Source organism: Lissotriton vulgaris, unplaced genomic scaffold (assembly GCF_964263255.1).
Source record: "Lissotriton vulgaris unplaced genomic scaffold, aLisVul1.2 SCAFFOLD_3943, whole genome shotgun sequence".
NCBI classification, from domain to species: domain Eukaryota; kingdom Metazoa; phylum Chordata; class Amphibia; order Caudata; family Salamandridae; genus Lissotriton; species Lissotriton vulgaris.
The window spans coordinates 120,266-147,471 of record NW_028249058.1 but is presented as its reverse complement, the minus strand read 5'-3'; the positions used below and the strand labels follow the sequence as shown (position 1 = coordinate 147,471).

The following is a 27,206-nucleotide window of genomic DNA, read 5'->3' as shown; positions in this document are numbered from 1 at the left end:
ATAGGTCTTGCATTTACACGAGTTTGAGCTATAGACATTGAAAATAACAATGCCTTTAATTTTAAAACATTAATAAAAGGCAGAGTCCTTTAAAATGCCAGTAGCTTAAACTTGCGAAAATGTGAGACCTATTGCATTGTAAATGCCTGTTGTAACTGCGTTTAACTAGGATGCTGATAAAGCTAAGGATGAAATGCATAATACTCCAGACTTTATGACTCTTTACACTTAGAATTTTTTTAATTCTGAGCATTCATACGAGACAATGTGTGAAGTGCGCACTTGGATGAGAACAAACAGATCCCAGACAAGAAAAGAAGAGGAGAAGAGCAAAAGGGAAAGGGAGGGAAAGAAACCCATTGGACACGTCATGAGGCAGGCATGTCCCCTTTCACCTATGCCCTTCCTGATTGCCCTAGAGCCCCTCACATTCACCATATGATGCTCAGAAGACATTTGAGGTACTTAAATCATAGTCGGCAACCTGGAAATTGTAAGCAGGCACCATACTCCTCACTTTATCGTTTCCAGAACATTCGCTGCCAGCAAGGATGTTCACCATATCAGACTTCGCAGCGTTTTCCAGGTACAAAATGAACTGGACCAAAAGTTGGGAAACAGAGACAAGTTACATTAATGCCGCACCAGGGCATAACATAGTCAAATCTAACTCCCCAGGCTTCCCTCCTGGGCATATTTCCTAAACCTAAAGCCAATATGATTTCCAGGATGTGCAGATATAGCCCGGGATCAAGCACGATGCTGGACAACCCTCTCTTGGAACCCCTCAGGGGACCCACACTCCACGAGTGGGGAAATGAACTTATCAAATGGGCCACTTGCGAGGAAACAATACTAAAAGCCGAAGCTCAGAAGGGGATGAGGAGTCCAGACCACACAAGGGCATGGGAATTGATTCTTCAAGATTGTCCCCATATAGATGATACTGCTGATTACTCCTGCTGTTGGATGATGACTCCACTGAGGAGGAATAGATCGTCCCACACCAGGTGATCCAGATGTAGCAGCTAGGTCCTTCCTGAGGAGGCCCTCAAAACCTTTGTAACTCACTGGGAGGAATTTGACCTCTCCAAATTGCAGCATTACCAGCAGTTGAACTGCGCCCTGAAGACCTCCATAGTCAATCAAATATATTCTGTGACTCAACTACTAACTCCTGCTAAGAAAATGGGCAAATATAAGACATTTATCAGTGGTCTATGCACTACACTAATTGAAGATCTTTTTCCTGGCGGCTGCAATCTAAACGGGCTCTGTGCCGGCCCCGAATCCTCTGGAGAGGGATCAGCCCTTGCTGGTGGCTGACTACCTGTCCCCATCACTTAGTGCAGCTGCTGGACCCACCGTGGTTTCAGCCCCCTTCTCAACTCATGGTCTGCATCGATTGAGCAGATATGGAGAAGGCCATTACAAGTATGGGGTGACCCAGTTGAGTCCAACAGTAGTCCAAAAACCAATTATTCATACAGTGAAAAAGTATTTCAAAATCAATCTTTTGTTATGGAGCAGAAATAAAGCTAATGCTTCTACTGGGTAACCTTATCCCAAAAGTACAGTATTTACGATATTAGATACTTCAATACATACAATAAATGAAATGTAATATCGGCGAAAAGAACAATTTCAAGGAAAAAATTCAAGGGAAAATTTCAATGAAAAAATTGGATGTGCAGAGCCTTAACTTAGGTTAACAGTTAATCATCACATTTATTTTAGTTCCCAATTTTTTTTTTTAAACATTTCATCATGAGAAACAATGGTTGCTCCAAGGGGAACGTGCAAAGAAACGGTGCTCAAAGGTTTGAGTGAGTGGGGGACTAATCCCAACATGAAGTCTTAGAGGAGAAAGTAGATATGTTTAAGGAAAGATTGATTGGACTTATCGATCTGGGTGTCCTGGCCCAATTGTATAGTTTACATGGTCTATTTACATTGGTTGGTACAATCACAGATTGTAGTCATCTGTGGCACGTGATCGTTAGGGGCTTAGTAGGTCCAGGTACAGGGGAAGTATTTGTCGACGTTTCGACTGGACTTGTGGCATATGGGACAGTTGGACCTTTGCCTGCGAGTCTTCCTCAGGACAGAATAGTGGTGGGTAGGGAGGCAACCAGCCAGTGGTTTAGAGACCTAAAGGTAATTGAAATAATCATATAGTTCCAAAACTTCGGCTGCCCAGGGGTCAGTCCAGTAGGGCAACTGGATAGTCCAGGCTCTGTGATTCAATCCGAGTCCTGACTGAAATGGCCGTTTCAGTCGGGACTCGGATTGAATCAAAGACCGTGGACTATCTATAGTCATTTCAGTCGGTACTCGGCATAGCACAGCAGCAACCTAACGGAAGACATCAAGAACTGCAATGAATGGATCACCACCTGCACCGCCATCCTGGACCCCCTCAAGCAGCATAGCAGCAACTTAACGGAAGACATCAAGAACTTCAATGAATGAATCACCACCTGCACCGACACCCTGGACCCCCTCAAGCACAGCAGCAACCTAACGGAAGACAACAAGAACTTCAATGAATGGATCACCACCTCCAGCAACACCCTGGACCCCCTCAAGCATACCAGCAACCTAACGGAAGACATAAAGAACTGCAATGAATGGATCACCACCTGCACCAACACCCTGGACCCCCTAAAGCACAGCAGCAACCTAACGAAAGACATAAAGAACTGCAATGAATGGATCACACCTGCAGCAACAATATGGACCCCCTCAAGCACAGCAGGAACCTAACGGAAGACATCCAGAACTGCAAAGAATTGATCACCACCTTCACCGACACACTGGACCCCCTCACGCACTGCAGCAACCTAACGGAAGATATCAAGAACTGCAATTAATAGATCACCACCTGCACCGACACCATGGACCCCCTCACGCACAGCATCAACCTAATGGAAGACATCAAGAACTGCAGTGATTGGAGCACCACCTGCACCGACACCCTGGACCCCCTCATGCACAGCATCAACCTAACAGAAGACATGAAGAACTTCAATGAATGGATTACCACCTACACCGACACCCTGGACCCCCTCAAGCACAGCAGCAACCTAACGGAAGACATGAAGAACTGCAATGAATGGATCACCACCTGCACATACACCCTGGACCCCCTCAAGCACAGCAGCAACCTAACGGAAGACATCAAGAACTGCAATGAATGGATCACCACTTGTACCGACACCTGGACCCCCTCAAGCACATCAGCAACCTAACAGAAGACATCAAGAACTTCAATGAATGTATCACAACCTGCACCAACACCCTGGACCCCCATGAGCACAGCAGCAACCTAACAGAAGACATCAAGAACTGCAATGAATGGATCACCACCTGCACCGATACCCTGGACCCCTTCAAGCACAGCAGCAACCTAACGGAAGACATCAAGAACTAAAATGAATGGATCACCACCTGCACCCACACCCTAGCCCCCCTCAAGCACAGCAGCAACCTAACGGAAGACATCACGAACAGCAATGAATGGATCACCACCTGCACATACACCCTGGACCCCCTCAAGCACAGCAGCAACCTAACGGAAGACATCAAGAACTGCAATGAATGGATCACCACTTGCACCGACACCTGGACCCCCTCAAGCACATCAGCAACCTAACAGAAGACATCAAGAACTTCAATGAATGTATCCTATTAATACTTGTGCCTTCAACGAAATTCCTGAAATATCATTGCTGGAAGTTCAGAAATTATTTTCTGATATTAAAAGTGGAAGCCCGGCTGACTTACTACCAGCCAGACTTATGGGTCCGCTAGGGAGTTTACTGGGTCCTGATGTGCAGAGACTGGTAAACCTATCACTTGCATCTGGAGTGGTCCCATTGACCTGGAAAAAAGCCCTAGTTAGACCTATTAGGAAGAATACATCCATTCCTTGGTCTAACATGTCCAACTTGAGGCCTATTTCCCTTTTACCTTTCCTATGGAAAATCATCGAAAAGCACACCAATAAGCACCTATCTACCTACCTAGAACACTCTGGTAGTCTCGATCCCTCGCAGTCAGGTTTCAGACCTAAATTTAGTACTGAAACAGCTTTAATGTCGGTAACTGACGATCTACGGTTATACCAGGACAGAGGCTATTCTGTTGTCCTGGTGTTACTGGACTTATCGGCAGCGTTCGATACTATTTCCCACACCATCTTGATCGAACGACTGTCTGCGAGTGGAATCGGCGGAAGGGCACTGGACTGGATCAGAAGCTTTCTCTCCAATCGCACCCAATCTGTCACCATGGGTGACTTTAAATCGGAGGAAGTTAGCATTTCCAAGGGGGTTCCACAGGGCTCATGTTTGAGCCCAACGCTATTTAACACCTATGTGGCCCCCTTGGCGGATGTTACTAGAGCTTTTGGTTTTTGTCCAGTGTCCTACGCAGACGATACGCAACTGCTCTTCCCTTTTAAAACTCTTACCCCGGATATTTTACAATCTTTTTCCGATGGGATGAAGGCAGTTGCCAGGTGGATATCATCCAACTTTTTACAATGCAATGTTGGAAAGACAGAGGTGATGCTCTTTGGTGAAGCCAGGATTCAATGGTCCCCTGAATGGTGGCCCTCTGAATTGGGGCCGGTCCCTGTGCCAAAAACCATAGTCAAGAACTTGGGTGTCAGACTTGAACCAGAGCTAACCATGAAGCAAAACGTTAACATCACTGTAGGAGCATGCTTTCATGTGATTGGCCTTCTTCGTAAAATCTTCCCTTTCCTCCCTGACTCTCATAGGAAAACACTGGTTCAGGCTCTCATCATTAGTCGGCTTGACTATTGTAACGGGCTTCTGGTAGGTGCAAACGAGGAGGTTTTGGACCGTTTGCAGGTGGTGCAAAACACGGCAGCTAGGCTGGTGCTAAATGCACCCCCTAGATCCCCCTCCAGACCGTTACTTCATGAGCTTCACTGGTTGCCAATACGTCAACGAGTGAAGTTTAAAACTTGCTGTACTATACACAAGGGCCTCAACCAATTGGGACCTGAGTATTTGGCGAACAAATGTATTCCTTATGTTCCCATCCGTGCCCTCAGATCTAGTGACCAATCGCTACTAAATGTTCCTAAGATCACGAAAACCAGGTTGGGTGGAAAAGCATTATCTGTTGCGGGTCCCAAATTGTGGAACTCACTTCCGCTGTCATTAAGGCAATGTACTGACCACTGTCAATTCAGAAAACATTTAAAAACGTTTTTGTTTGGTTCATTTTAAATTGCTCCTTGTTCACAGTACTTTTAACTATGTGCTCCCTTTTCAGCTCTACACCGGCAGTTACAGCGCGGAGATACTCCCTTGGGAGTTTATTCATAGCGCTATATAAGCCCATAAATAAATAAATAAATAAATAAATCACAACCTGCACCAACACCCTGGACCCCCATGAGCACAGCAGCAACCTAACAGAAGACATCAAGAACTGCAATGAATGGATGAGCAGCTGCACCAACACCCTGGAGCCCCTCAAGCACAGCAGCAACCTAACGGAAGACATCAAGAACTGCAATGAATGGATCACCACCTGCACCGATACCCTGGACCCCTTCAAGCACAGCAGCAACCTAACGGAAGACATCAAGAACTAAAATGAATGGATCACCACCTGCACCCACACCCTAGCCCCCCTCAAGCACAGCAGCAACCTAACGGAAGACATCACGAACAGCAATGAATGGATCACCACCTGCACCAACACCCTGGACCCCCTTAAGCACAGCAGCAACCTAATGGAAGACTTCCAAAACTGCAAAGAATTGATCACCACCTGCACCGACACCCTGGACTCCCTCAAACACAGCAGCAACCTAATGGAAGACATCAAAAACAGCAATGAATGAATCACAAGCTGCACCAACCAACACCCTGGACACCCTCAAGCACAGCAGCAACCTAACAGAAGACATCAAGAACTGTAATGAATGGATCAACACCTGCACCGACATCCTGGACCCCCTCAAACACTGAGCAACCTAACGGAAGATATCAAGAACTGCAATGAATGGATCACCACCAGCACCAACACCCTGGACCCCGTCAAGCACAGTAAAACTATTCAATATCACAAATACAAGTCAACTGGCACACAGAGGCATTCAGGATGGCGAAGCAGCACAGTAAGCAACTGAAAGCAAGTGGTGAATGAGCCAAGACACCACAAACAAGGAAGTCTTCAAATCTGCCCTGAGATACTTCCAACAGCAAGTCTTAGAGGAGAACGTAGATAGGTTTAAGGATAGATTGATTGGGCGTTTCAATCTGGGTGTCCTGGCCCAATTGTATAGTTTACATGGTCTATTTACATTGTTTTGTACAATCACAGATTGTAGTCATCTGTGGCACGTGATCGTTAGGGGCTTAGTAGGTCCAGGTACAGGGGAAGTATTCGTCGACGTTTCGACTCGACTTGTGGCATATGGGACAGTTGGACGTTTGCCTGCGAGTCTTCCTCAGGACGGAATAGTGGTGGGTAGGGAGGCAACCAGCCAGTGGTTTAGACACCTCATCCGCATTGGAATTCTGGCGGGAAAGGTAATTGAAATAATCATATAGTTCCAAAACTTCGGCTGCCCAGAGTTCAGTCCAGTAGGGCAACTGGATAGTCCAGGGTCTGTGATTCAATCCGAGTCCCGACTGAAATGGCCATTTCAGTCAGGACTCGGATTGAATCACAGACCCTGGACTATCCATGGTCATTTCAGTCGGGATTCGGCATAGCACAGCAGCAACCTAACGGAAGACATCAAGAACTGCAATGAATGAATCAGCCCCAGCACCGACACCCTGGACCCCCTCAAGCACAGCAGCAACCTAACAGAAGACGTCAAGTACTTCAATGAATGGATCACCACCTGCACCGACACCCTGGACCCCCTTGAGCACAGCAGCAGCCTAACGGAAGACATCAATAACTAAAATGAATGGGTCACCTCCTGCACCCACAGCCTGGGCACCCTCGAGCACAGCAGCAACCTAACAGAAGACATCAAGAACAGCAATGAATGGATCACCACCTGCAGCAACACCACGACCCCCTCAAGCACAGCAGCAACCTAACGGAAGACATCAAGAACTAAAATGAAGGGATCACCTCCTGCACCCACACCCTGGGCACCCTCGAGCACAGCAGCAACCTAACAGAAGACATCAAGAACAGCAATGAATGGATCACCACCTGCAGCAACACCCTGGCCACCTCAAGCATACCAACAGCAACCTAATGGAAGACAGCAAGAATTCCAATGAATGGATCACACCTGCAGCAACACCATGGACCCCCTCAAGCACAGCAGGAACCTAACGGAAGACATCCAGAACTGCAAAGAATTGATCACCACCTTCACCGACACACTGGACCCCCTCAAGCACTGCAGCAACCTAACGGAAGATATCAAGAACTGCAATTAATAGATCACCACCTGCACCGACACCATGGACCCCCTCAAGCACAGCAGCAACCTAACGGAATACATCAAGAACTGCAATGAATGGAACACCACCCTCACTGACACCCTGAACCCCCTCAAGCACAGCAGCAACCTAACGGAAGACATGAAGAACTGCAATGAATGGATTACCACCTACACCGACACCCTGGACCCCCTCAAGCACAGCAGCAACCTAACGGAAGACATGAAGAACTGCAATGAATGGATCACCACCTGCACATACACCCTGGACCCCCTCAAGCACAGCAGCAACCTAATAGAAGACATCAAGAACTGCAATAAAGAGATCACTACCTGCACCGACACCTGGACCCCCTCAAGCACATCAGCAACCTAACAGAAGACATCAAGAACTGCAATGAATGGATCACCACCTGCACCCACACCCTAGCCCCCCTCAAGCACAGCAGCAACCTAACGGAAGACATCACGAACAGCAATGAATGGATCACCACCTGCACCAACACCCTGGACCCCCTCAAGCACAGCAGCAACCTAACGGAAAACATCAAGAACAGCAATGAATGGATCACCACCTGCAGAAACACTCTGGCCCCCTCAAGCATACCAGAAGCAACCATAATGGAATACATCAAAAACTGCAAAGAATGGAACACCACCTGCAGCGACACCCTGGACCACCTCAAGCACAGCAGCAACCTAATGGAAGACTTCCAAAACTGCAAAGAATTGATCACCACCTGCACCGACACCCTGGACTCCCTCAAACACAGCAGCAACCTAACGGAAGACATCAAAAACAGCAATGAATGAATCACAAGCTGCACCAACCAACACCCTGGACACCCTCAAGCACAGCAGCAACCTAACAGAAGACATCAAGAACTGTAATGAATGGATCACCACCTGCACCGACATCCTGGACCCACTCACACACAGCAGCAACCTAACAGAAGACATCAAGTACTAAAATGAATGGATCACCACCTGCACCAACACCCTCGGCCCCCTCAAGCACAGCAGCAACCTAACAGAAGACATCAAGAACTGTAATGAATGGATCACCACCTGCACCGACATCCTGGACCCCCTCAAACACTGAGCAACCTAACGGAAGATATCAAGAACTGCAATGAATGGATCACCACCTGCACCAACACCCTGGACCCCGTCAAGCACAGTAAAACTATTCAATATCACAAATACAAGTCAACTGGCACACAGAGGCATTCAGGATGGCGAAGCAGCACAGTAAGCAACTGAAAGCAAGTGGTGAATGAGCCAAGACACCACAAACAAGGAAGTCTTCAAATCTGCCCTGAGATACTTCCAACAGCAAGTCTTAGAGGAGAACGTAGATAGGTTTAAAGATAGATTGATTGGGCGTTTCAATCTGGGTGTCCTGGCCCAATTGTATAGTTTACATGGTCTATTTACATTGCTTGGTACAATCACAGATTGTAGTCATCTGTGGCACGTGATCGTTAGGGGCTTAGTAGGTCCAGGTACAGGGGAAGTATTCGTTGACGTTTTGACTCGACTTGTGGCATATGGGACAGTTGGACCTTTGCCTGCGAGTCTTCCTCAGGACGGAATAGTGGTGGGTAGGGAGGCAACCAGCCAGTGGTTTAGACCCCTCATCCGCATTGGAATTCTGGCAGGAAAGGTAATTGAAATAATCATATAGTTCCAAAACTTCGGCTGCCCAGAGTTCAGTCCAGTGGGGCAACTGGATAGTCCGTGGTCTGTGATTCAATCCGAGTCCCGACTGAAATGGCCATTTCAGTCAGGACTCGGATTGAATCACAGACCCTGGACTATCCATGGTCATTTCAGTCGGGACTCGGCATAGCACAGCAGCAACCTAACGGAAGACATCAAGAACTGCAATGAATGAATCAGCCCCAGCACCGACACCCTGGACCCCCATGAGCACAGCAGCAACCTAACAGAAGACGTCAAGTACTTCAATGAATGGATCACCACCTGCACCGACACCCTGGACCCCCTTGAGCACAGCAGCAACCTAACGGAAGACATCAATAACTAAAATGAATGGGTCACCTCCTGCACCCACAGCCTGGGCACCCTCGAGCACAGCAGCAACCTAACGGAAGACATCAAGAACAGCAATGAATGGATCACCACCTGCAGCAACACCCTGGCCACCTCAAGCATACCAGCAGCAACCTAATGGAAGACAGCAAGAATTCCAATGAATGGATCACACCTGCAGCAACACCATGACCCCCTCAAGCACAGCAGCAACCTAAACGGAATACATCAAGAACTGCAATGAATGGAACACCACCTGCACCGACACCCTGGACCCCCTCAAGCACAGAAGCAACCTAACGGAAGACATCCAGAACTGCAAAGAATTGATCACCACCTGCACCGACACATTGGACCCCCTCAAGCACTGCAGCAACCTAACGGAAGATATCAAGAACTGCAATTAATGGATCACCACCTGCACCGACACCCTAGACCCCCTCACGCTAAGTATCAACCTAATGGAAGACATCAAGAACTGCAGTGATTGGAGCACCACCTTCACCGACACCCTGGATCCCCTCACGCACAGCATCAACCTAACAGAAGACATGAAGAACTTCAATGAATGGATTACCACCTACACCGACACCCTGGACCCCCTCAAGCACAGCAGCAACCTAACGGAAGACATCAAGAACTGCAATGAATGGATCACCACCTGCACTGACACCCTAGACCACCTCAAGCTCAGCAGCAACCTAACGGAAGACGTCAAGTACTTCAATGAATGGATCACCACCTGCACCGACACCTGGACCCTCTCAAGCACATCAGCAACCTAACGGAAGACATCAAGAACTTCAATTAATGTATCACAACCTGCACCAACACCCTGGACCCCCATGAGCACAGCAGCAACCTAACAGAAGACATCAAGAACTGCAATGAATGGATGAGCAGCTGCACCAACACCCTGGAGCCCCTCAAGCACAGCAGCAACCTAACGGAAGACATCAAGAACTGCAATGAATGGATCACCACCTGCACCGATACCCTGGACCCCTTCAAGCACAGCAGCAACCTAACGGAATACATCAAGAACTAAAATGAATGGATCACCACCTGCACCCACACCCTAGCCCCCCTCAAGCACAGCAGCAACCTAACGGAAGACATCACGAACAGCAATGAATGGATCACCACCTGCAGCAACACTCTGGCCCCCTCAAGCATACCAGAAGCAACCTAATGGAATACATCAAAAACTGCAAAGAATGGAACACCACCTGCACCGACACCCTGGACCACCTCAAGCACAGCAGCAACCTAACGGAAGACTTCCAAAACTGCAAAGAATTGATCACCACCTGCACCGACACCCTGGACTCCCTCAAACACAGCAGCAACCTAACGGAAGACATCAAAAACTGCAATGAATGAATCACAAGCTGCACCAACCAACACCCTGGACACCCTCAAGCACAGCAGCAACCTAACAGAAGACATCAAGAACTGTAATGAATGGATCACCACCTGCACCGACACCCTGGACCCCCTCAAGCACTGAGCAACCTAACGGAAGATATCAAGAACTCCAATGAATGGATCACCACCTGCACCAACACCCTGGACCCCCTCAAGCACAGCAAAACTATTCAATATCACGAATACAAGTCAACTGGCACACAGAGGCATTCAGGATGGCGAAGCAGCACAGTAAGCAACTGAAAGCAAGTGGTGAGTGAGCCAAGACACCACAAACAAGGAAGTCTTCAAATCTGCCCTGAGATACTTCCAACAGCAAGTCTTAGAGGAGAACGTAGATAGGTTTAAGGAAAGATTGATTGGGCGTTTCAATCTGGGTGTCCTGGCCCAATTGTATAGTTTACATGGTCTATTTACATTGCTTGGTACAATCACAGATTGTAGTCATCTGTGGCACGTGATCGTTAGAGGCTTAGTAGGTCCAGGTACAGGGGAAGTATTCGTCGACGTTTCGACTCGACTTGTGGCATATGGGACAGTTGGACCTTTGCCTGCGAGTCTTCCTCAGGACGGAATAGTGGTGGGTAGGGAGGCAACCAGCCAGTGGTTTAGACACCTCATCCGCATTAGAATTCTGTCGGGAAAGGTAATTGAAATAATCATATAGTTCCAAAACTTCGGCTGCCCAGGGTTCAGTCCAGTAGGGCAACTGGATAGATAGTCCAGGGTCTGTGATTCAATCCGAGTCCCGACTGAAATGGCCATTTCAGTCAGGACTCGGATTGAATCACAGACCCTGGACTATCCATGGTCATTTCAGTCGGGACTCGGCATAGCACAGCAGCAACCTAACGGAAGACATCAAGAACTGCAATGAATGAATCAGCCCCAGCACCGACACCCTGGACCCCCTCAAGCACAGCAGCAACCTAACAGAAGACGTCAAGTACTTCAATGAATGGATCACCACCTGCACCGACACCCTGGACCCCCTTGAGCACAGCAGCAGCCTAACGGAAGACATCAATAACTAAAATGAATGGGTCACCTCCTGCACCCACAGCCTGGGCACCCTCGAGCACAGCAGCAACCTAACGGAAGACATCAAGAACAGCAATGAATGGATCACCACCTGCAGCAACACCCTGGCCACCTCAAGCATACCAGCAGCAACCTAATGGAAGACAGCAAGAATTCCAATGAATGGATCACACCTGCAGCAACACCATGACCCCCTCAAGCACAGCAGCAACCTAAACGGAATACATCAAGAACTGCAATGAATGGAACACCACCTGCACCGACACCCTGGACCCCCTCAAGCACAGAAGCAACCTAACGGAAGACATCCAGAACTGCAAAGAATTGATCACCACCTGCACCGACACATTGGACCCCCTCAAGCACTGCAGCAACCTAACGGAAGATATCAAGAACTGCAATTAATGGATCACCACCTGCACCGACACCCTAGACCCCCTCACGCACAGTATCAACCTAATGGAAGACATCAAGAACTGCAGTGATTGGAGCACCACCTTCACCGACACCCTGGATCCCCTCACGCACAGCATCAACCTAACAGAAGACATGAAGAACTTCAATGAATGGATTACCACCTACACCGACACCCTGGACCCCCTCAAGCACAGCAGCAACCTAACGGAAGACATCAAGAACTGCAATGAATGGATCACCACCTGCACTGACACCCTAGACCACCTCAAGCTCAGCAGCAACCTAACGGAAGACGTCAAGTACTTCAATGAATGGATCACCACCTGCACCGACACCTGGACCCTCTCAAGCACATCAGCAACCTAACGGAAGACATCAAGAACTTCAATTAATGTATCACAACCTGCACCAACACCCTGGACCCCCATGAGCACAGCAGCAACCTAACAGAAGACATCAAGAACTGCAATGAATGGATGAGCAGCTGCACCAACACCCTGGAGCCCCTCAAGCACAGCAGCAACCTAACGGAAGACATCAAGAACTGCAATGAATGGATCACCACCTGCACCGATACCCTGGACCCCTTCAAGCACAGCAGCAACCTAACGGAAGACATCAAGAACTAAAATGAATGGATCACCACCTGCACCCACACCCTAGCCCCCCTCAAGCACAGCAGCAACCTAACGGAAGACATCACGAACAGCAATGAATGGATCACCACCTGCACCGACACCCTGGACCCCCTCAAGCACAGAAGCAACCTAACGGAAGACATCCAGAACTGCAAAGAATTGATCACCACCTGCACCGACACATTGGACCCCCTCAAGCACTGCAGCAACCTAACGGAAGATATCAAGAACTGCAATTAATGGATCACCACCTGCACCGACACCCTAGACCCCCTCACGCTAAGTATCAACCTAATGGAAGACATCAAGAACTGCAGTGATTGGAGCACCACCTTCACCGACACCCTGGATCCCCTCACGCACAGCATCAACCTAACAGAAGACATGAAGAACTTCAATGAATGGATTACCACCTACACCGACACCCTGGACCCCCTCAAGCACAGCAGCAACCTAACGGAAGACATCAAGAACTGCAATGAATGGATCACCACCTGCACTGACACCCTAGACCACCTCAAGCTCAGCAGCAACCTAACGGAAGACGTCAAGTACTTCAATGAATGGATCACCACCTGCACCGACACCTGGACCCTCTCAAGCACATCAGCAACCTAACGGAAGACATCAAGAACTTCAATTAATGTATCACAACCTGCACCAACACCCTGGACCCCCATGAGCACAGCAGCAACCTAACAGAAGACATCAAGAACTGCAATGAATGGATGAGCAGCTGCACCAACACCCTGGAGCCCCTCAAGCACAGCAGCAACCTAACGGAAGACATCAAGAACTGCAATGAATGGATCACCACCTGCACCGATACCCTGGACCCCTTCAAGCACAGCAGCAACCTAACGGAATACATCAAGAACTAAAATGAATGGATCACCACCTGCACCCACACCCTAGCCCCCCTCAAGCACAGCAGCAACCTAACGGAAGACATCACGAACAGCAATGAATGGATCACCACCTGCAGCAACACTCTGGCCCCCTCAAGCATACCAGAAGCAACCTAATGGAATACATCAAAAACTGCAAAGAATGGAACACCACCTGCACCGACACCCTGGACCACCTCAAGCACAGCAGCAACCTAACGGAAGACTTCCAAAACTGCAAAGAATTGATCACCACCTGCACCGACACCCTGGACTCCCTCAAACACAGCAGCAACCTAACGGAAGACATCAAAAACTGCAATGAATGAATCACAAGCTGCACCAACCAACACCCTGGACACCCTCAAGCACAGCAGCAACCTAACAGAAGACATCAAGAACTGTAATGAATGGATCACCACCTGCACCGACACCCTGGACCCCCTCAAGCACTGAGCAACCTAACGGAAGATATCAAGAACTCCAATGAATGGATCACCACCTGCACCAACACCCTGGACCCCCTCAAGCACAGCAAAACTATTCAATATCACGAATACAAGTCAACTGGCACACAGAGGCATTCAGGATGGCGAAGCAGCACAGTAAGCAACTGAAAGCAAGTGGTGAGTGAGCCAAGACACCACAAACAAGGAAGTCTTCAAATCTGCCCTGAGATACTTCCAACAGCAAGTCTTAGAGGAGAACGTAGATAGGTTTAAGGAAAGATTGATTGGGCGTTTCAATCTGGGTGTCCTGGCCCAATTGTATAGTTTACATGGTCTATTTACATTGCTTGGTACAATCACAGATTGTAGTCATCTGTGGCACGTGATCGTTAGAGGCTTAGTAGGTCCAGGTACAGGGGAAGTATTCGTCGACGTTTCGACTCGACTTGTGGCATATGGGACAGTTGGACCTTTGCCTGCGAGTCTTCCTCAGGACGGAATAGTGGTGGGTAGGGAGGCAACCAGCCAGTGGTTTAGACACCTCATCCGCATTAGAATTCTGTCGGGAAAGGTAATTGAAATAATCATATAGTTCCAAAACTTCGGCTGCCCAGGGTTCAGTCCAGTAGGGCAACTGGATAGATAGTCCAGGGTCTGTGATTCAATCCGAGTCCCGACTGAAATGGCCATTTCAGTCAGGACTCGGATTGAATCACAGACCCTGGACTATCCATGGTCATTTCAGTCGGGACTCGGCATAGCACAGCAGCAACCTAACGGAAGACATCAAGAACTGCAATGAATGAATCAGCCCCAGCACCGACACCCTGGACCCCCTCAAGCACAGCAGCAACCTAACAGAAGACGTCAAGTACTTCAATGAATGGATCACCACCTGCACCGACACCCTGGACCCCCTTGAGCACAGCAGCAGCCTAACGGAAGACATCAATAACTAAAATGAATGGGTCACCTCCTGCACCCACAGCCTGGGCACCCTCGAGCACAGCAGCAACCTAACGGAAGACATCAAGAACAGCAATGAATGGATCACCACCTGCAGCAACACCCTGGCCACCTCAAGCATACCAGCAGCAACCTAATGGAAGACAGCAAGAATTCCAATGAATGGATCACACCTGCAGCAACACCATGACCCCCTCAAGCACAGCAGCAACCTAAACGGAATACATCAAGAACTGCAATGAATGGAACACCACCTGCACCGACACCCTGGACCCCCTCAAGCACAGAAGCAACCTAACGGAAGACATCCAGAACTGCAAAGAATTGATCACCACCTGCACCGACACATTGGACCCCCTCAAGCACTGCAGCAACCTAACGGAAGATATCAAGAACTGCAATTAATGGATCACCACCTGCACCGACACCCTAGACCCCCTCACGCACAGTATCAACCTAATGGAAGACATCAAGAACTGCAGTGATTGGAGCACCACCTTCACCGACACCCTGGATCCCCTCACGCACAGCATCAACCTAACAGAAGACATGAAGAACTTCAATGAATGGATTACCACCTACACCGACACCCTGGACCCCCTCAAGCACAGCAGCAACCTAACGGAAGACATCAAGAACTGCAATGAATGGATCACCACCTGCACTGACACCCTAGACCACCTCAAGCTCAGCAGCAACCTAACGGAAGACGTCAAGTACTTCAATGAATGGATCACCACCTGCACCGACACCTGGACCCTCTCAAGCACATCAGCAACCTAACGGAAGACATCAAGAACTTCAATTAATGTATCACAACCTGCACCAACACCCTGGACCCCCATGAGCACAGCAGCAACCTAACAGAAGACATCAAGAACTGCAATGAATGGATGAGCAGCTGCACCAACACCCTGGAGCCCCTCAAGCACAGCAGCAACCTAACGGAAGACATCAAGAACTGCAATGAATGGATCACCACCTGCACCGATACCCTGGACCCCTTCAAGCACAGCAGCAACCTAACGGAAGACATCAAGAACTAAAATGAATGGATCACCACCTGCACCCACACCCTAGCCCCCCTCAAGCACAGCAGCAACCTAACGGAAGACATCACGAACAGCAATGAATGGATCACCACCTGCAGCAACACTCTGGCCCCCTCAAGCATACCAGAAGCAACCTAATGGAATACATCAAAAACTGCAAAGAATGGAACACCACCTGCACCGACACCCTGGACCACCTCAAGCACAGCAGCAACCTAACGGAAGACTTCCAAAACTGCAAAGAATTGATCGTCACCTGCACCGACACCCTGGACTCCCTCAAACACAGCAGCAACCTAACGGAAGACATCAAAAACTGCAATGAATGAATCACAAGCTGCACCAACCAACACCCTGGACACCCTCAAGCACAGCAGCAACCTAACAGAAGACATCAAGAACTGTAATGAATGGATCACCACCTGCACCGACACCCTGGACCCCCTCAAGCACTGAGCAACCTAACGGAAGATATCAAGAACTCCAATGAATGGATCACCACCTGCACCAACACCCTGGACCCCCTCAAGCACAGCAAAACTATTCAATATCACGAATACAAGTCAACTGGCACACAGAGGCATTCAGGATGGCGAAGCAGCACAGTAAGCAACTGAAAGCAAGTGGTGAGTGAGCCAAGACACCACAAACAAGGAAGTCTTCAAATCTGCCCTGAGATACTTCCAACAGCAAGTCTTAGAGGAGAACGTAGATAGGTTTAAGGAAAGATTGATTGGGCGTTTCAATCTGGGTGTCCTGGCCCAATTGTATAGTTTACATGGTCTATTTACATTGCTTGGTACAATCACAGATTGTAGTCATCTGTGGCACGTGATCGTTAGAGGCTTAGTAGGACCAGGTACAGGGGAAGTATTCGTCGACGTTTCGACTCGACTTGTGGCATATGGGACAGTTGGACCTTTGCCTGCGAGTCTTCCTCAGGACGGAATAGTGGTGGGTAGGGAGGCAACCAGCCAGTGGTTTAGACACCTCATCCGCATTAGAATTCTGTCGGGAAAGGTAATTGAAATAATCATATAGTTCCAAAACTTCGGCTGCCCAGGGTTCAGTCCAGTAGGGCAACTGGATAGATAGTCCAGGGTCTGTGATTCAATCCGAGTCCCGACTGAAATGGCCATTTCAGTCGGGACTCGGATTGAATCACAGACCCTGGACTATCCATGGTCATTTCAGTCGGGACTCGGCATTGCACAGCAGCAACCTAACGGAAGACATCAAGAACTGCAATGAATGGATCTCCACCTGCACCAACACCCCTGACCCCCACAAGCACAGCAGCAATCTAACGGAAGACATCTGGAACTGCAATGAATAGATCACTACCTGCACCGACACCCTGGACCCCGTCAAGAATACAAGCAACCTAACGGAAGATATCGAGAACTGCAATGAATGGATCAACACCAGCACCAACTCCTTGGACCCCCTCAAGCATACCAGCAACCAAAAGGAAGATAACAATGAATGGATCACCATCTGCAACGACACCCCGGACCCCCTCAAGCATACCAGCAGCCCAACGTAAGACGTCAAAAACCTCAATAAATGGATCACCACCTGCACCAATCACCATGGACCCCAGCTCACAGGGGGCTCACAGCAGGACATTGCTTCACGCCGTGAGGGGAACGGCTGACATACCTGCTCTCCTTTTCCTGCTGTGAGGGCAACGGCGTATCCTTTTTCTCCTTCTCCTCGCACGGTGCAGTGAGGGAAACGGCCTCGAGGCAAGCACGCCGGACCCACTAACGGGCCAAAACCACAACTCCCAGCAGCCACGGTTCTGGCGCAGCGGGAGCAACGTCACCAACGCGCCCGGCGGTGCACTAAGAGTAGGGTGCGCCGAGCGCTCATGGGGCTCACAGCAGGACATTGCTTCGTGCCGTGAGGGGAACGGCTGACATACCTGCTCTCCTTTTCCTGCTGTGAGTGCAACGGCGTATCCTCTTTCTCCTTCTCCTTGCTCTGTGCTGTGAGGGAAACGGCCTCGAGACAAGCACACCGGACCCACTAATGGGCCAAAACCACAACTCCCAGCAGCCCCGGGTCTGGCGCAGCGCGAGCAACGTCACCAACGCGCCCGGCGGCGCATTAAGAGAAGGGCACGCCCCCGTCCCGCGGGACGCGCGCTGGCGGCGCCGGGCTAAGCCCGGGCAAAGGGCGGGCCCTCTTAGGCCCTCAGAGGCCAGAAGAGACTGGGCTGGGCCACAGATCTTGATTTTGTTATGATTTGTTCAAGACTTGTCAAATTCAAGTGAGACTTCGGTGTTTAGTTTTTAATTTTGAACTGTGCATAGTGTGTAAGACTTTTCTCGATTGTGTTCTTTTATATTGCATATAGCCTCTACTGTGCAGGGGCAGGACTGTGTAATGTCCAAATCTAAAGCAGACATGTCTGTTTTCGGCTTGGGCACCATGGATAACTACCTTGTTAAAAAGGTGAACCAGATCAACAATGAGAGATGGGCTTCTTTGGGACTAGCTGGTCTCCCCTTGTTGCATGATGAGGCCTTACCCCTACCGGGGGATATTTCACCAGATAACAGCGATGTTATAACTGATCAGGTTGCTATAACCACAGTAGTACAGGTACATAGGGAGTCACTCGATGTCCTGCCTGATACTTCTATGGAGGAATCAGAGCAGGTGCCACCAGTGACTAGACCTGTGAGATCCTGTAGGAAACTGCAGTCTAAATGTGGGGGAAGCATAGCAAAAAAAGACCTGACCCTCCACGAGTAGTCTGCAATGGCCCTATTGAAGGGCCTTGCCCTGTGGACAGAAATAAAGAGGAGGTCACGCTCATTCATTCTGAGCAACTTGAACTACTTGTTAGCTCTATAGTAGCAAAAATAGAGGCCAAAATGGAAGACCTGTTGGGACCCCTGACCACTAAACTGGACACTGTCTCGCTAGAAGTGGACAGATTGGGTGGAATACTGTCAGCATATTTGGCAACAGTTCCAGCTGGCCCTCCCAAGGTAGTAGATAAGGGCCAGAGTGTTAGGAAAGAGAATGTGCAACAGATCGGTCGGCAAGCTCTTGCCACTGAATCTGCTCCCCCGGCCCAACAACTAGCAATGTACAGAATAGACAACCCATAGTAGAGTCTGATGGCAGGTCTGATTTCAAACATAGAAGGAAAAGTCGTTATATCAATTTGCCCCCGGATTGTGCTCCTTATGTGGCGGTATTAACAAACGTTCCGCCCATTGATAATCTCTCTGCCCAGCCTCATGGGGAATCTCATGATTCCTTAAAAAATAAAACAGTTGCGTGGCTGAATAAAAATTGTGGATTTCCAACTAAATACTCAGACCAAATACTATCAACAGGTAGGGTGAACTGGATAGGACCATCTGTCAAGAGTACTAGTGGGAATTGCATTTTTGTAAATTTTAAGCATGCGCAACATGTGGCAACAGTATTATTAAGGGCGGCCTCTTTAGTTTATAACACGAACAGTGTATGCGTACGCCCACTTGGCTATTTTTATGCCCACCTGATTGTTGCACCCCCTGACTCTAGGAGATTTGGACCATTGTCCCAGTCCTTGACACCGGCTTTGCAGACACCACATATGCATAATGTTAATACTCACTGTTGGAATGACCCCATTGTGGAAATACTTAATAGTCATAATGCTGCGACCCAAGGTGGGAATGGTTTTAATGTAGATATTCCGAACAGATATGATTTGCTCTCTGGTCTGGAGATGTGTGATTGATGCAAGGAGTGCGTGGAGCAAGGGCAAGAACATGTGGTAGAAGAAGGTCTGGAACTTATACCTGAAGTGTCAGCAAATTGTAGTGATGTCATTTGTTGGAACATTGCGGGATTGGGTTCAAAGATGGGTGATTGTAATTGGAAAAGGTTCATCAAGCAATATTAGATTATCTGCCTCCATGAGACCTGGTCAATTGAATGTGACTTTTTCCTTGACGGGTACAAATCATTCTATGTTCCCGTGTCTGCATATAGGAGGGGCAGGCCAAAGGGGGGTTTAGTCATATCCATTTCCATTGCTTTACCATGTAATATACGTAGAGTTTTGACTGATAACCCAGGTATTATTGGGCAGATTTTATCTGGAGATAACTGTTTGGCTGGCCTGGTTAATTTTTATAATGGTGTAAATCCATGCTCAGTTCTTAGCCAAGTCTTGGCACTAAATAATTTTATTTGCCTTTCTATGAAAGAATGTCTCCATAACCTCTTGATTATGGGCGATTTTAATGTCCATCCATGTGGTGATCTCTTGTTGAAAAGTATTTCGGATGTGCATTGTGTACGCTCCCATGGCCTACACATGGAACATACAATTTTAATTTCAATTTCAAAAAGCTTTATTCGGAGCATAGAAAACATGTCCATAAAAGCACACACAGTTATAAATACAGAACATTTGATCGATTGTAATAAACAAAAACACATAATACATTATTATCCAGAGGGGGATGGAATAAATAGTTATAATGATTAAAAGCACATACTTTTCCTAGCACCAATTGCTTTCAGCAGGAAAGTAGCCGTAAAAAAACAAATGTCCGGGTGGTGCAAATTAAAAAGCAGTTTCATAGACTCGTTAATTGTTCTTACTCCAAATCTTTTCAACATAGGCTTTAAGAAGATTTTCCGCAGCTCCCCATACAATTGACACGATAGGAGAAAGTGCATAGTGCTTTGCTCAGCATTATTATCACAGGCACAGGGTCCGGATGGGCGCATTTTTACATTAGGGCACGCTACCAGATGATGTACTGTTCCCATCCTCATCCTGGTCAGCACAAACTGGTGGAAACTCTTGTCACCTGTATCAAGTACGGATGAAGTCCAATAAAATCATTCAGACTATTATACATCGTACAGGTAGACAGACTTGATTCCTCCAAAGCACGCCTCTCTGCACAATAATTCAAGAAGGTGGCTTTCAAATTAGACTTGGGAATTTCAGAGGCACAGTATCGATCATTGGACACATTGAACCCAAAAACCTTCTGGAAACTATCAATCGTATATTTGATCCAGGGGATCTTTAGATGCTCGTCCAAGGTAAGGCAATCATCGATGATGGCTCTATTCAGGGAGGTACCCTCATTCAGCCATACCGAGCGCCACAGTAAAAGGGGTCTTAACATGATCATGTCGTTCAAAAATTGGATCCCCCAATTCCTTATGTACCAAGTTATTAGAGGTAGATTTAGGTAAACACAGGAGCCTTTTCAGAAAATTATTCTCCTCCACCTGCAGACTCCCGGCTGATGACACACCCCATACTCCGGCCCCATAGAGGGCCGCGGAAAGACATCTTGATTGGAAAATATTTAACATGTCTTTAATACGCCTATTCCCCAACTTCTTGGCAAATACAAATACCCCATTAGCACTCCTCGTCATCTTTGTTGTAACAGCTTTATGTTCTACATCCCAATTACAGTTTTTGGAGAATGTAATCCCCAAGTAACAGAAGTTATCAACTTTTTGGACGGTTCACCTTCTATGGAATAATGGGAATTAAGTCTTGTTTTAGATCGTCCTGTCCCACACTCCATAACATAGGTTTTTGTCCTATTAATCACCAGCTTCCTACTTTTGATGAACTGTACAAACCTATCCATCAAACGTTGGAGGCCTAACGGGGTCCTGGACAGCAGCACGGCGTCATCCGCATAGAGTAACACAGGGATGTTAAGGTTGTTAACTCTCGGGACGTCCGCCGCAACTGTTTGTAGAACAGAATCCACCTCATTAAAAAAGAGTGTAAAGAGCAGGGGTGCTAAAACACACCCCTGCCTTATTCCCCTTCCGATCCTAAACTTGCGTGTAGACTCCCCATTAGGACCATACCGAACACTGGTGCATAGTTTTTCGTACAGGCGGGACAAGAAGTAGACTATGCCTTCAGGGGCTCCAATTTCGATCAGTTTGGCCCAGAGTATAGCGTGGTCTACCATGCCAAAAGCGCTGCTAAGGTCAGCGAAACATAAATAAATAGACCCCTTTTTAGCCTGGGTATATTTCCCAACCAAAAGTTCTAAATTCAAGCATTGCTCGATGGTGCCACGACCCTTCCTAAACCCAAACTGACTGTCGGTTAAGATCCCGTTGGTCTCTGCCCATTCCTCTAATCTGACTAGAAGGACCCGGCTCATAACTTTTACCGATGAATCCAGTAAGGATATCGTCCGGTAATTTTTTGCGTCACCCCGGTCACCTTTTTTAAAGATGGGAACAATTATTGATTCAGCCCATGTTGACGGTATCTCACAACTAATTGCTCCATTAAAATTTTTTACCAACAATGGCCCCATATCTCCGGGGCTGTCTTATACACATCTATAGGCACCCCATCTGGTCCCTGGGCCTTCCCTCCCTTACTGGCTCTAATACTGTCCATGACCTCTGGTATGGTGATATTTAAGGCAACAATAGGCCAACCATCTCCAATCGGGACCGGGCCATTGCCAGAGTAAAAAATAATGGAAAAATGTTGAATCCATGATTCCTTACTCACATTAGATGTTAGCTCCGGTATATTCTTGTCCTTAAGAAATGGGCAGTTCACAGTAGCCCAAAACAATGTACAGTTCTTCAATTCAGCCGCTTGGCTAAGGTTATCCCACGCTTCCTGCTGTAGTTCAGCCTTTCTGCGCTTAAGGGTCGAATTGTAGTCCAGCCTAAGTTGGGTCACCAGACTCTTGTCTCTAGGTTTAACTGCTAAGGCCTCTTTGAGGTCTTTCCTGGTGGTAGAACATGCATGGTCAAACCACCGCCTTTTTTGTCTACTCTTGTGACCAGCTACTCTAGTGAACTTCTTGTTAATGATTGCGTTAATTCTGCCAAAGTGATTAATACTATCAGCCGTGATTTCTTCCTGTTCGAGGATCGCCGTGATTTCTGTCATACAGCTGTTAATGATAGAGTCAGATGTTATTTCGGCTTTATCCCCTTTCCACCTCAGCCTAAAACCATTGGGTCTGTGAGGTTCAATATTAGCAACAACAGTACCCGAATTGGAAACGGGGGCAGGTTTCCAGATCATGGCTTCAATAGTTAAGCAGTCATGGTCACTTAGCATAACATCCACCACCATTGGTTCTGAGCACAAGGGGATTACATGCACATAAAATCAATGCCAGTATTAGCCACCCTCCCTCTGAAAGTCGGTAGATTTTCTCCTAAGTCATTCTTTCCATTTTCCAAAATTTCCATGTCATAATCTATCAGAAAACTGTTCAGGGTTTCTCCATACAGATTATGGGGCAAATGAACATTGGCATCCCCCGAACGATCATAGACACCACATAGCTTCTGAGATGATAAGGGACAAACTGAAATATTAAAATCCCCCACGAAAATAAATTCATAAACACCATTAAATTTTTCATAATACTACTTAGCGCGTTTTCTAAGTCATTAATTACTGTGTGCCTGGTACCATCAAATATATTATTATAAACATTTATCAAAAGAATATTTCTACACGCTTCTTGTGCTAGCCATAGAATTTGGGAGTGAGCCCCCACTAATACATGCTTTTTTACCAAAATTGGTAACTTGACCGAAAGTAAAACCAACAACCCCCCTTTTGCTCTACCAGAGGATGATGCCAGGGCAGGGAGTTCATACGATACAAAGCCATCAATACCCTTAAAGTTTTTGCACCATGTTTCCTGCAGGCAAATAATATCAAATAAACCAATAAATTCTTTCCATCCTAAAATATCTTCCTTGGCCGTCAGGCCAGCAATGTTCCAACTGGCAATATAGCAAGTTTCACAATTCCTACAGTGGCTAACGTTTGGCGGGCCATCACTAGATATGGACAGGTTCTCATCTAAATTAAAAAGTTCAGTGTTATACATAAAATTCTCCTCTTTTCCTTCAGTGGAAATACAGTTTATAATCACATTACCAACCAATTCATTTTCAGACGTGTTTGACTCTCCATTACAATTTTTGTTAACATCCCTCCCGATTCCAGATCCTGTCTGATGTCAATCATTTTGGTCCATGAAACTCAAGGACTGGTACCTGTTCTGGATTGGGACTTGGTAGACCATCCCATTAGCAGATGAAAAAATACTATCACATGTGGGTACAAAGTTGGGGGTGTGTGTTACATATCTGTTCCCGCCGGGGACAGAGTTCAACATGTGCATAGGCAGAACAGGTCTGCCATCAAGAAAACCAGGGCTAAAGGTGGGCAACACAGGTCTATTTCCAATATGTGAAAAGTTAAAGTTAGTAGCCCCCTCTCTACAATTAGCAGAAGGCAACCTGTTAAGATGGTTATAGAAATAGCCCAATGGTCCTGCGACAACATCTGTCTCTGACTGCGTTATTGCAGCTGCCCTAAGCAGGACCGTCGCAACATGTTGCGGGTGTTTAAAAATGTATAATCACGCAGGTCATCCGGGTATTACCAATCCAGTTAACCCTTCTGATAGATATAATTTGATCAGAGTAGCTAACTGGATAACCGCAATGGCGGTTCAACAATGAAATCGTTTTGTTTTTTAAAGAATCCCCAGACTCCTGGATATCTGGGGTCTGGGTTAAAGCCGGGACATTAGTAAGGATCACAACATAGGGTACACATTCAGGGGGAAGGTCTACTGGTCGTCTACATATCCTTACAGGTACCCCATCAGTCCCCCCTATAGCGGTTGGTATGGCTGACACAACTGGCACCGGCACAGTCTTATCTCTATTTGGTGCTGGTAATGTTCTTGCGTCAGGGTTTAAACCTACAGGCACTACGGCTACTGACGCAACCGCTGGTACCTGCAGAGGTCGACCCGTATCAAGGTCTAATGGGCGAGCCAATACAGGTGTCACCTTTGGTGCTTGTTATTCTACAGTAGTAGCAGGGGGGGGCGCTATTTACGTGGCGAGGCCTTCCCTTATCTTGTTTAGGTGCAGGATGAGGGCATGTAGTATCTTTTATAATTGATATGGATTTATCCAAATTAACTACATGCTGATCCACCGCAGCCCTCAGTCTCAGTACTTCTGCCCACAATTCATCAATTTTAGCTAATAAAGGCTCCACAACCAACTTCATTTTATCACCAATAGTAGTCACTAGCAGATCAATTTGGTCAGTATTGATGGAAACACAATTGTCTTTAGATGATGCCCCTTTTTCATCAATGTTCTCCTTATATGTGGTGTCCTTTTTTTTCCTAGCCGAATGGCTTCCCCGTTTAGGAGCAGTTTTCCTACACGCTCTCATAAATTTTGTTGCCCTGGTGGACTGTTGAGGGGTGCCTTCAAGGGTCTCAGATGGGTTCGATATATCTTCCACCACAGTAAGGTCATCAGGGGCCTCAGCATTAGTGGATTCAACATCAATACAGGTGTTATTGGTCTCAACTGCTATAATAGTATCATTGATTTTATTGATATCCGCATTAATAGGATCCAGAAATGAAACCAAAGGGAGTTCAGGTAAGTTACCTTAGCCAAGCGATTTCCTTCTGTCACTATTAATTCTGGTGACTACTTTCAGGAGGTAAATATCCGGTAAAGTAGATTGAATGGACATGTTGGGGGTAATTCCAGAGTCACAAACAGTTATGGGGTCACAATCAAGGTTTTATAAACAGCAAATCGCTACCAGCCCGACCAAATAGGACTCGTACTCACGATTAAAGTCAAGGGGGGTGGCCCGTCCCGTCCCTGGTTGTCCCCGGACGGCCACAGACGGCCCGCCCTCTGCCCGGGCTCCGCCCGGTGCCACCCGCGCGCGTCCGCGACGCGGAGGAAGCTCTCGTTATTTCAGCGCCTCCGGGCGCGCTCCGCCGGAAGTGGGCATTGTAAAGCTGCAGGGCACGCTGGGAGGTGTAGTTCTCCCCACTCAGCGGCCGAGTGATGGTAACTACTCGGCGGCGGGGGAAACCACAGCGTCAGGGACCCAGCGCTGCCAGGGACCACAGGTAAGGCGTGTGACCCCCTCTGATGTCCTCTCGGGTCTGTAGATGTCCCCCGCTCCTCAGTGGGAGCTCTCGTTATTTCAGCGCCTCCGGGCGCGCTCCGCCGGAAGTGGGCGTTGTAAAGCTGCAGGGCAGGCTGGGAGCTGTAGTTCTCCCCACTCAGCGGGCGAGTGATGGTAACTACTCGGCGGCGGGGGAAACCACAGCGTCAGGGACCCAGCGCTGCCAGGGACCACAGGTAAGGCGTGTGACCCCCTCCGATGTCCTCTCAGGTCTGTAGATGTCCCCCGCTCCTCAGTGGGAGCTCTCGTTATTTCAGCGCCTCCGGGCGCGCTCCGCCGGAAGTGGGCATTGTAAAGCTGCAGGGCAGGCTGGGAGCTGTAGTTCTCCCCACTCAGCGGCCGAGTGATGGTGACTACTCGGCGGCGGGGGAAACCACAGCGTCAGGGACCCAGCGCTGCCAGGGACCACAGGTAAGGCGTGTGACCCCCTCCGATGTCCTCTCGGGTCTGTAGATGTCCCCCGCTCCTCAGTGGGAGCTCTCGTTATTTCAGCGCCTCCGGGCGCGCTCCGCCGGAAGTGGGCATTTTAAAGCTGCAGGGCAGGCTGGGAGGTGTAGTTCTCCCCACTCAGCGGCCGAGTGATGGTAACTACTCGGCGGCGGGGGAAACCACAGCGTCAGGGACCCAGCGCTGCCAGGGACCACAGGTAAGGCGTGTGACGCCCTCTGATGTCCTCTCGGGTCTGTAGATGTCCCCCGCTCCTCAGTGGGAGCTCTCGTTATTTCAGCGCCTCCGGGCGCGCTCCGCCGGAAGTGGGCGTTGGAAAGCTGCAGGGCAGGCTGGGAGCTGTAATTCT

The 27,206-nt window shown here is 48.1% G+C and overlaps 1 protein-coding gene and 1 pseudogene across 2 annotated transcripts in view; one reads left to right on the top strand and one right to left on the bottom strand.

The window, feature by feature from the left end:
- Nucleotides 1-27,206, bottom strand: part of LOC147663712 (uncharacterized) — a 147,102-nt gene that overhangs the window by 42,265 nt on the left and 77,631 nt on the right. The gene's annotated exons all lie outside the window — the stretch shown is intronic.
- On the top strand, nt 18,781-20,137 carry LOC147663713 (uncharacterized; annotated as a pseudogene).